Genomic DNA, 12,845 nt, shown 5'->3' with positions numbered 1-12,845 from the left:
AAGTAACCACCTTTTAGGCTTGCCTAGACACCAATTAGATCAATTAATCTAATGTGACTAACTCATGTTGGTTCACCCTCGACTGATTAGGGAGGTTTATAATTAGGTCTCACTCGATCGTGTATTCACATCTCATGCAAATATAAGTCTATCCGCATAGACATAAGCATTAAACATCCAGGCATTTATCAAAATAAAATTAAATGGTGATGATCATGGATCCAGGATGGGGTCATTTTACAAGCACATGCACGTCAATTGGTTTGATCGTCTTCAACTCTTGACTCGATCTTGATCCCTTAGGTCCAATTGTGATCAACTTCTTGATCCATCTTCAATCAACCCTTGATCTCGATCCGTGCATGTTGAGCTTGTTGATGTACATATCGATCAACCATCGACGTGCAACACACATCACAGATTACATCCTATATTGCTTTAAAAATTAAATAAAAATAAAGAATAAATTACAAACCTTTTTCATGAGACATGCAGGTCTCTAATACATGAATTTAAGATGCACGCAGGCATCTGAAAATTAAAATTACATGCATCACAGAACATCGCAGAATATTTCAGCACATTTAAAAGAGTTTATCCATGATCATCACCATATGCATCACATGCATAAAAATTATTTTCAGATCTGTAATTTAACTGATTATTTCATCTCATGACTTGCTGATCATGCAAGATTTGATTCTAAATATTTGTAATCACATTATCAAAGCATTAGAATCATTAATCTAAGCATCTAAAAATCAGCATGCAGAAAAATCAGCAAGCTGAAAAATCTGCATACATAAATTTTAGCAAGCATAATCCCTTAAATTTCAGATCTAAAATGTCTTGAAAAATTTAATCCTAATTTTAATCTACATAACTTGGCTCTGATACCACTGTTAGGAGGGAGTCTCCACTCCTACATGGGTTCGGTCCTATTAAAAATAGGGTGACACCCATGTATACCTATCAGAGCACGCATCTCTATACGCCTCCGGACGGAGAGCCACGCTTCGTCACACGATCACGCGTGAGAGTTTTCGGAGATCGGTCACAACTCTTGGACCTTTGCTCTGATACCACTGTTAAAATCTGTCACATGTCGCTGAAAATTCAAAAAATTTTCAGATGCGCAGCGGAACGACATGTGCATATCCCGTTCATCGCATGAACGTATTTTAAAACCATTTATAGATAGATTAGGATTAAATTCTTATTAAATTATTTTAAAATCATGATTAAGAAGATCAGATCTTCATCTTGTGTGGGTAGATGGTCTCTGCAAATCTGATTCACGTGGTATTAGTGAAGGTTCAGTGGAAGCCGCACACGCGTCCGGCGTCTACAGGTATCCGCACGAAGTAGTGAGTCGATCGAAGCCTTTGGATCTCCCCGGGGTGCTAGCTCCCTTGCAGAGACGGCTTTAGATAGCTGAAGTCCTCTTCTTTGAATCAACCTTTGATTGCCTTAAGAGGAGGAAGAAGAAGGAAGAGCCAAGGAAGAAGATCTAAAGGCCCTTTCGCAGCCTTTTCTTTTTCTTACGCTAGAACCAAGGAAGAAAGACCAAGAAGAGATGAAAGCCTCCTCTTCTTTTCTTCTTGCTGATGGCGGATGAAAGGAGGAAGAGAGGAGAGGTCTTCACGGCTAAAAATGAAGGGAATTCCTTCAAAAATTTGCAGCCCCTTGACCCCCTTCATTTATGGTGTGTGGATAAGGATGAGCTCCTAAATTTTAGGAGCTCATCTTTATCCCTATTTTGAATTCAAATAGGAGGGGCATGGCCCCTCCTTTTTCCTTCACGCCACTAGCCAAGGGAGAGGCGTGGGCCCCTCCCTCTTCTCCGATATGGTCAGCCCCTAGTTGATCAAATCAAGTAGGGAGGGTTGGGTCCAAAGGATGGGTCCAATCCTATTCAAAATAGGATTATGTACACCCATTTTAATTTCTCCAAATTCTAATCCAATTAGAATTTAATTGAACCATGACTCAATTGAACTCTTCAATTCTAATCTAATTAGGAGTCATTTAATTAATTAGATTAAAATTAAAATTAATTAGGACTTAAGAAAATCCTAATCTAATCAGGACTTGTTTAAATTTCAGCCCTAAGATAATTAGGACTTTAGAAATCCTACTCCAAGTAGGACTCTAATCCAATTAGAACTTCAATGATCCTACTCTAAGTAGGACTCATGATCAAGTCCAATTAATTAAATCCAATTAATTAAATTAAATTGTAATCCGATTGCAATTATTCCTTCTTCAACTCACTAACTCTTAGCGGGTTAACCAATTATCAATCAAATTGATTATTTGTGATTCCTAATCACAATTCAACCATCGGATCGGTCAATACCTCTAATGTGTGTAATCCCATAGGTTCTATTCTGACTGGTAGTGAGATATATTGCGATCTCTATCATAATATCATTGAAAACTCCTTTTAATGGGTTGAAACAATTCCAACTCAACTCGCCAGGGATCATCGACCATCAAGATAATCCCTGTGAGTCTCACCATCCACCAGTGACACCTAGTAGTATGTAGTGGCTACCCGGCAGAATAGAATGATGAATCTTTAGGTGCAGTTATCGTATGATACAGTCCTTCTATCGTGGATCCCTACAGACCGGAGGTCATGGATAACTCATCAAACCCCGTTGTCTGTCATATATCTAGATTTATTCATCTTGAGTTCGAGAGTGAAAAACTCTTTCTCCACTGTATATACTGCCCTAGCCAAGGTCTTAGAACTCAGTCTTGTAAATTACATAGGATCACTCCTCATCTATCAAGATCGATAGATTCCGTGTAGGTGCATACCCTACTCCTACAGTGAACCTACTGCAGCCAATCTACACTACAAGGACCCATATGACTAGAGACCATGTATATGTGTAGTCAAACTACAATAACCTCACTGTGAGTAGCCGAAGCACCGCAGGTCAAAGGACCAGTCATACTACTGCAACATCAAGCAAGTCACTAACGAGTGGATAGACATCCAAGTGACTTCTTGTCTTGGTCACTCTCAGTACCCTTGTTCTCTAACAAGCACCTGCACTATCACTTCAGTGTCCCTACATTGTGGACTCGAGTCTCGTCCATCCATAAGAAAAGCGATCTGTGCACTGATCGGATCGATCACCGTCCTCGTGATGATCCATTGATCAGAAGCATTTAGAAATTAATCACCAATGATACATGGCTCAAATTCTTAACTCTTGAGAATATGTATCATCATCTTATTAATTTCTTGGACGATTCATAGACACATAAACAATATGAATGAAAAAGATGCCCATTTATTATTCAATAATAATAAAGTCAAGTACAATTTTATGTTCTAGAATTAATAATGTGTCAGTCAAATTGGCTTCTAGGGCATACATCTAACATCGACAACCAATGAACCTTCTGTAAGTTATAGTTTAACACCTAAACATTTTTCTTTGCAAGAGACTCTAATACCGTTTGCTTCTGCCACCTCAAAAGACACTCCATTTTGGATTGTAAATCCAGCCTTTTTAGCAAGATAAGAATTTAGAAAATTATGGGTACTACCATAATCGATAAGAATCATCACCACAATATTTTTTATCCTAGCCTTGATGCACATAGTCTGAGGAGAGACACAATTCATTATTGCATGCATGGAGATCTCAGTAATAGTCTCAGTTGCGTTGGTTTCCTCCTCATGAACTCACCCTCCTTTGCTTCTACATCTTCCCCATTATCTGGTGGCCCTCCACCTTCTATAGAATAGATATTTTTCTGCGGATTAGGATTCTTTTGTTGTTTGCAAAGCTGCCCTGGATGGTACTTCTCTCCACATGAAAAACCCAATCCCTTTTTCCTCCTTTCCTCCCTCAACTCTTGAGATATACCCTTATTGCTTGGTGAAAAATAATTAGAGGAATTTATGCCTAACCTGGGGTTGTTTGAGCATTGTGGCCTCTTGGTTGAGTTCACCTTTCCCTCCTAGAGTATTGCCAGGCTGATAGCATGACATAAGGTTGCTGGATTATACATCAGTACGTCATAGTGGAGTTCCTGCTTTAACCTGCTTATAAAGCAGCTCTTCAAGAACTGATCATTAAGCCCATTCATCCTATTAGCAAGCTCCTCAAATTTACTCTGATATGCTTCCATGGTAGATTGTTGTTGGAGCTTTGATAGGTTGCCCACCGGATCATCGAACTGGTCGGGTCCAAAATGGATCATGATACCTTTGTAGAAGTCGGACCAACTATTGATGCCTCCAAGACGGTCCTCATGACGAAACCAGCACAGTGCCTTTCCATCCAAATGGAACGAGGATTTGAAGACCTTTTGAGAATTTGGTATTTGTTGCTGAAGAAAATATTGCTCAGCTTGATATAGCCAAGCATCCGAATCCACTTCATTGAACCGAGGAAGCTTAAGGCGAGCCGGGCAATATTGTGAATGGCCGCCACTATCCTCCCCTCTATTATAACTCGTACCTCCTTGTGGCAAGGGTGGCTTTGGAGGATCGAAAATAGTTGCCATCTTCCCCTTGTCTGTCGCTTGAGAGCTCTCGCCTTTTTCGGCCAGCAAAGATGAAATGCTTTCCACCTTACTGCCTAGATTCTCGATAAGCTTTATCATCTGTTCGAAATGCCTGTCATATGCGGCATTATTTTCTCTGATCATAGCTATAATCTCCCATTGAATCGGCCTGGCTCTAATACCAATGAAGAGGGCCTGACCTCTCTCTATCCTTATCAACACAGCAAAAGCAAAAATGATAAAAGAAGTGAAAGAAATATACAAAGAGAAGAGGAACAACTCTAAGTGTAGGAATTCATAAGCTTTCGAGGAAGCTCAACCTCCAGAGCCTTTCGAGGAAGCTCACCTCTGGTTCAGTATCAATTCTTTTTTTTCCCCTCTCCTCTTGCCCATACTTCCCATAATATAGATCCGTCTTCCCTCATTCACAGAGAGAAAGTTACACCCTTAGCTTTTTTAGAAGATCCCCTTATAATAATAGGTAACAACCCAACCAGCCACAGCTGTGTTTTATTCAAATTAGAATTTCAAAAGAAGCTACGCGTGCAACAGTGTGCCCTTTTATTCCCTTGCATACAATGCATGCATGTCTACGTGGCTCGGGAGATAGTTATGTAACAGCTGGCAACTTCTGATTGGTCTCCCTCTCCATCTTCCATGGTCCTCGAAAGCTTTGATTCTGGCCGGTGATCGTCGGAATCTGATCGAGAGAAACGAGTGCTCTATTTCCCCTGTTTTCATAGAAACCGACCTTCTTCTTCTATTTTCCTGCAGGATCCACCGTCGGTTCTCATTTTCGAGGCCTTCCTCTATTCCTCTATAGTGACCTATGGTCATGGCCGGAGATTCGGCCACCGAATTTACTATTTTGTAACTGGAGGGGTCGAAACCTCTATTTTCGACTTTCTTTTCTTTTGCTTTGATGGCCGCTGGTCACCACTGACCACCGACGGCTTTGCAGCTGAGCCTTGCTGCTCCTGCCGCCATCGAGGCTGGCCACTGCGGCCGGCCCTAGGTCCAATTGAGGAGGAAGGGGGGACGAATCCCCTATTTTGGAGAAGAAGAAGAAGAGGGGGTCTCTCTCTTTTTTCTCTCTCCTCCTTCCTCTCTCTTTCTCTTTTCTCTCTCTATAAAGTTTCTCTCTCTTGATTCATGGCCAGATATGTTGATTGATCAATCGAGGTTGACCGTACTGTTGACAACCAAACCTAGACCTTAATTGAACCCAGACTGAGATTCTCCCTCTTCCCCATCTTTTCTCTCTCTAGATTCTCTCTACTAGACTTTCTCTCTCTATAAAGCTTTCTCTCTCTATTGGACTTTCTCTCTCTATTCTATCTCTAGGGTAGTTGGATCCAGTAGGGACTCTTCATAGTGATTTTGAATTGACCCTAGTGAAGGATCTTGATCTAAGGTCGTTGGGCAGCATGTCGGCCCCATTTTGGCTCCTGCCAAATAATGTTAGATTTGATCGTGCTGATCTTTGTTAAACCATCTGTGTCTTAGTCTGAGCATGATTCGATGAATTTCACTTTGATCGGACCGACCGAGGTGTTGGGCACTCCCGTCTGGTCAGCTCTATGAGGGTATTGAAATTAGGGTTCTAATAATCACGATAAATTCTGATTGAAAATATAATTTTTAAATATCAAGATCTGAGAAGAATTTTTGAAAATTATTGGATTCGTTTGTTGGATTGCGTTCGTAAGGTAAGTAATGTAACCTCTTTTCTAGATTTATCGATAAACTATATATGTTTTACGAATCGAATTATTCATGATTTTGAAATTGATGTATGGTGTTATATATCTATTTTTAAAATATTGTATGATTCTGATTGAACGTATTACTTTTGATATGGATTGTGTTTGATTGATTCGATATTATATCTTTCAGTCTGGAACACGAAGCTTAATGTGAGAAAAGATAATAACTCGAAATAGATTCGGACTCGCAGTCAGGCTATGTTGAGGATCCGACCAATGGAGGCTAATATATTGGTACTGCAAGATGATTAGTCGGTGCTATGACTCTTTCACAAAGAACATGTGGTCACAATTCTTGGCTGTTGAGTTGAATCTGATAAATTGAAAGAAATTAAGTTATGAACGATATTTGGATTTTGATACTGCATGATTTCAGAACTGAAATATGAATCAAAGAATCAATTGAACTTCAACCTAGCTATATTGAGGACCTTACCAATGGGGGCAGATACATTGGCACATGACCATCCTGAAAGACTCACTGCAAGAAGATTAGTCGGTGTTATGACCCTGCCACAGAAAACTTGTGGTCAAACTTTCAAATGTTAAAAGCTAACAGCCTATCTAGTTTGACATGTCTAAATTATCTTAGTTGGTAACTATATGAATGTTGGCAAAGGATCCATTTTTAACAGAGAGCTAATGCAAAAGGAGGTCATCTCTTTTTGACACATTCACGCACTAGTCTTAAGTATCAACACTAGCATATTAGGAGGTTAAAATGTTGAGTTCTGTTACATTTTCCATGAAACCTTTTCCCTGGCATAAGGGGAATAAGGGATTGTATCATTAAGTTGGGGGAAGAATACCAACTTTTCCCTCGGCAATTCAGAGAAACATGTGAGATGCAGCTATTTTTCGAAGGTTTGGAGGGGAGACGAAGCATTTGGCTTTTCTTTTTAATTGAAAATTTAGCCTTGAAACGTTATTATTTCATATTTTTTGTCAATATTTATTGTTGTTTTCGTTATCTTTGCTATTGTTACGATTGGGTGATGTTGATAGTTTATTTGTTATTAGCTATCGCTATTGGCATGTGCTCGTCAACGTCCTTGTTTTAGCAATAACTTTGTGCTTGCCAACGTTCTTTTTGTTATTTTATGCTATACCATTTGTGCTTGTGCTCCATGCTAAGATCAATTTTCTACGGACATCAAATACTATGTTTATTCATGGTGCATTATTGCTGAATCAATTGGATTTTTCTCACGCAGCAGGTGGATCAACTGAATTTGAGTTTTACATAACACAACCAAAATTGCAAAGCTCTAAATAATTGATGAAAATGATGGAATTTATATTTGACTTATCTAGTCATCATATTAAATTGTTTTGTTCTGAATGGACAATATGGACGTTACCACATCACCTAAGTGCCCATACACATATTGGTAAATTTTCTTCTAATCAGTGGTAGGTATGCTTGTCCAATGCACAAAGTTGGAAATTGGACACCATGGTATAATCTTTCAATTGCATTATAATAAGCAAGATGACTGGATAATCAAAGTTGGAAATTGGGCACCATTCCATAGGGAGGATGTTAAATCTCATATTTTGAGGAATACTTGGTGGAGAAGATTAGAGGAGCGAAGAGTGTTCCTGTTCAGTTTTGCAATATTTTATTTTGTGAGTCCCATTGATGCATTTATTCATGATTAATGCAATTCATCTAATTTACCCAAAAAAAAAAAGAAAGGAGAGAGTTAACACAAGCAACATATAGTTTATTTACATTTCTCGACACTATTGCAAATTTGCTGTAATGGCATCCTTATTTATATCAACCTTGAGCAGGGATGACAAATGATTGCATAGTTCCACTCAAACTCAAAAGACTTGAACTTTTACTCCATGAGTTATCTAGGTACAAAATTAGTTAGCTTATTCCTCCCAGACATTATGGACTTTTACTCCATGAACTTTTACGCTTATGGACATTATTAATTCAGTCACATAATCCACAAAGACTTCCTGACTGAAATTCTGAGGCTTCAGACACGTCAGCACTAAAAGCTTCTTCCTCTCAAATCTAAACAAATTCTTATTTCTTGAATTTAATTATCCAGTTATCCTATACGCCTGCTAGGACCTAAACACCAATTACGTATAGTCACATATAAAACTCAATTCAAACTGAAGAGTTAGACTCTAATTCTATCACACTTTCGATCTGAGATCACAAGCCAGGGTTCACAGCAACTATCACAAATTCGTAGGAAACTGTTCCCACAAACATACAAAGCATCTCTACATAATATCATAAACAGGAAGCGGAATTTAAATAATTAACATTTAAACCTTAAGTAAATCAAAATTAAATGTCACACAAAACCAGGAATTTTCTAAATATTCTAAAATCTTACATCAAACTTTAATAAAATTTTAATATAAACTAAAGATATCAAAATTCTGAGCTTTCATAACATCTATGCCTTTGATTTAGGTAGAGCGGATAACCTTCCAATGGGGTGACAGGAGATCATAATAGATGGGTTGCCATGGAGTTGACATGCTTGGAGGAGGAGCACTACACAAACTTATCCACTAAAAACATGAGCCACATTAAAAGTGTTGCAAGGATAAAAATCAAACTAAAACATAACCTTGAAACCATAGGATAGAGATCATAGTGAAACTTGTTGAAGTAGTCTGCTTTGAAAAGATGACCATATTATATATGCATGATATTCACAATTCTATCATCGTTACTTTTCACAAAAGTTACTTCTCCACAACTCATAGCAATGACAGTTTATCGTATCTAGAATGCAGAAGCTACACCTCGATTGAGCAATGAGGTCACATGAGGACTATCACAACAAATTTAACGTCTAGTCTCCTTTCTCCCACAACTTTTACCATATGTATCATCTCCCATCATCTGTGGGCCACAGACTTCTACCAGCCAACGTACCAACATTAGAGAATCTAAGAACCACACAAATGGCTGCCATTACTGTTGACTAGGGCGGTCACAATACATAAAACACATATTGCCCCAATGGAGACTTACCTATCCTTTTTTTCTATTTTATTGATCCAAGTAAAAAATAGGAAAAATGAAAGAGTTTTCTTGCCTTGTACTAATATGTCAAAATGCAAGAATACAAAAAATAGTTGATTATAAGAGCTAAGAGAATCAAATGAATAAAACATATTAGGTTAAATGACACTAACTACTGCTGCCTTTTGTGAAGATAATTTGGTCAGGCTGTGAGGCTGAGGTGGTGCAATTAATTCTGAGCTCCAAATCACTGTTTTATAGTGTTGGAGGACTAGTAGTAGACTGAGATGGGTAGTGTGGGTGCGGCTGGATCGACAAGTTGAAGGGTACTTTATGGAACTTTGGGGCACATGCAGTCGACCTAGCTTGGCATGAAGAAAATGTATGGTTGGAAATATTCAGTGCAGGAGCTACAAATACCGTTGGGACAAACTGATCCATCGAGTTGCTAGAGATTCCAACCTACTAAAATCCATTTATGAGCAATGACTGTATATGAATTCCATGATATAATAGGAAGCTATTGAATGCCTAAACAAGAAGTCCATGGATCAATATTTGGTTTCCCTACCATGTGGTTGACATTGTGAATGCTTGCTGCTTCTCTCGAGTCTTTGATCACAGGCAAGGCTAGGGACGCCTTTGTACCTTCCAATGCAGCTTGGGTTGTAATAAAAACTGGAGTTTTTTTCTGTAAATAAAATAACCGATATTTGGCCATATTAAGAAAGGAATCTCACAACCATTTCGTGCAATTTGTAGGAAAGAGTTTAGAAAATTGGTGAATGCGTACACTTTCATAAACATGAAAATTTTGTATGGACATGAGAGGGAACACAGAATTTACCAAATAACTTTCTTGGAGATGATGATAAATCTTTTCTGTAACTTCACAAGGTCTTTTGGATGATAATGGTGGGGAAGATGTTTCGGGTGCAGGAGCCTGGAAATAGAGTGATTATCACAATATAAGAAGTGAGGAGCAACACAATAAACTAATATGAACAATTGATAGAGTGATTGAAAATTTGATACTTTTGGTCAGCAGTGCTAATAAGCTGAATGAATGAGACTTACTAGATCACCTATGCCAATGTCAAAAAGGCTGGTCCTTTGCTTCTTTTTATTCGGATTACTCTGCCTAAGAAAATATTTTTGAGCATGACTGGCTACCTGAGTTGGAGTTCTAGTAGTAACAAATTTCTTGATATTCCACTCCAGTCCCCCTTACCAAGCATTTTAAGACTAGCTAGAAATGCTCGATGTTCTTCTTCTGTCCAAGGCACGCCTGAAAAAGAATGGAGCAGAGTCACTAAGAGATCAATAATCGTACAAAGAAATACGAGATTTCATTTCTTGCCAGCCCACTATACACACAAAGGATGAAAAGATAATATCAGAATCTTAGCATGAAGACAATTTGAAAAGTAAAATGATTTTGTTAAGCAAAAATAGCTATTAATACAAATTGACATTATGCCCAAAGAATGATACGAGGAAGCAAGTTTGTTGTAAAACCATATTTGGGTAGATTACCAGTAACATTTGTCAAACACCCATAAAACTTAGGTATATTACATTGCTAAGGCTTCTAGAGTATGTGTTTTTTATTACTGTAGAAACCAAAAAATTTAAATGCAAAATGAAAAGTTAACATAGTCAAAAATATCAAGCAAATCGTAAAAATTTTCACTTCTATTATATTTCTTATACGGACCTAGTGTTCGTCCCCATCCAAGATTTTTTTTTCCCAAAATTTCTTCAAACTACAAATAGCAAAACTTTCAAGTGCATCCCATCTATTTTCTTCTAGGTGAAGCAAATGAGAAAACGAAGCTTGCTTGCCCTAACGCCGATTGCAAAGTGAAAAACAAAATTAACAAATAATATTAGAAACAAAACCTTTCTCTTAAGAAAAACATGAACAATAATTAGAACAACTACAATAAGATGCACGAACACAAGTCGCATCTAGTTAAGCAAGTAATTAGGTTTCGTGATAAGAAAAAGTAATGACAGAAAATATCAATACACCTGGTGCTAATTAAAATCCAATGGCCGATTTTATGAGCAATTTGAAACCAAGAAACATAATAAATATACCTTTATTAACTCCAGGATTCAACCTATATATGTTTGTATATACATATATACAAATGTATATATATATATATACACAAATATATACATATATACAGATACATATATATATGCATGTATATACACATATACTGTCACGCCCGATACCCAAGATCACATGCTGGGGTGGCGGCAACCGCCGCACACTTGCAGAAAACTCTCTCCACTAGCATGCAAGACATCTCATTATGACATTATCTCACAATTTTGACATTAGTAAATATAATTTAAATAAACACTAATCTAAGATAACTTGTGCAATAATTTTTCTAGTCATTCTCCTATATTGAGTAATCCCAATAGGCTAGTTCTATGAATCTGTAAAAATAATAAGAAATCGTATAATGAGCTAGACAACATAGCAAGCAATGAACACTTAAGCTAGATAAATCAAGCAATAAAATAATAATATAATAAAATTAAGTATAAAAATTATATTGATTCAAAGCCAAATTGATACGTTATCCAATCACTTCAAAATTTCAAATCTCATTTCATAAATCAATTATCTTTCAAATCATCAAGTTCATCTTGATAGCTCAGATCTATTATCACAACAAAGTGCCATAGCATAACCCCCAATGGCAGGGTATCGATATGCCAACATATAATTTCTAATGGCAGGGTATTGATATACCAACATATACCCCCCATTGGCAGGGTGTCGATATGCCAACATATAACCCTGTGAACAGGTGATAGTCAACTTTAAAGACCACGCAATAGCACGTATCTGGTAGGATAGTGATTACGGGTATCGATCCACAGGGATTGGGGTACAGTTGTTTTCTTAAAAATAAAAATATTTAAAAGAAAGAGTTTGTGAAGAAAATTAAACTAAGGAATTTAATAAAAAAAATGCAATTAAAATGATATCAGTTTGAGGGAACCTAGGGCAAGGAATTCACCACTAACATCGGAACAAGGGTTATTTGTATTTTAATTTATTCTTGGATTAACATGCAAATTGGCTACAAGCCTAATAAGCATTTAAATAGGAATTCACAAAAGTAATTTGGGAATAATCCATCTTCAGTTGGCATGAAATGTCTACCCTTTGCATCTTCCCTAAGCATGGACTATCTTATATTTACTTAGTGATCATGAAGAACAGTTGTACGAACATCATACTTAAAATCACAGAAATTAAATATGATTCAAAAGAAGATATCCATTGAAAACAATAAGTTCATACAACCCCAAGAATATAAAATAAAATATAAAACCCGTGTCCCTTTGTTAGGGCTGCATCCAGCCCTAGTGAGGAGATCAGCCCTGCATGGTATGGGAGGTGGTAGCGGTGACGCTGAAGGCTTCCATCTCTTCTTTCCTTCCTTTCCTGATTCTTTCCTCCCTTATGTTGGAACTCCCTGATGAACAAGCCACAGACTTCTTCGGAT

The sequence above is a fragment of the Phoenix dactylifera genome, chromosome 4 (assembly GCF_051530095.1).
Source record: "Phoenix dactylifera cultivar Ajwa chromosome 4, Ajwa_hap1_PhDact_Kaust_v1.1, whole genome shotgun sequence".
Taxonomy (NCBI): Eukaryota; Viridiplantae; Streptophyta; class Magnoliopsida; order Arecales; family Arecaceae; genus Phoenix; species Phoenix dactylifera.
Note: the sequence above shows the minus strand (reverse complement) of the source record.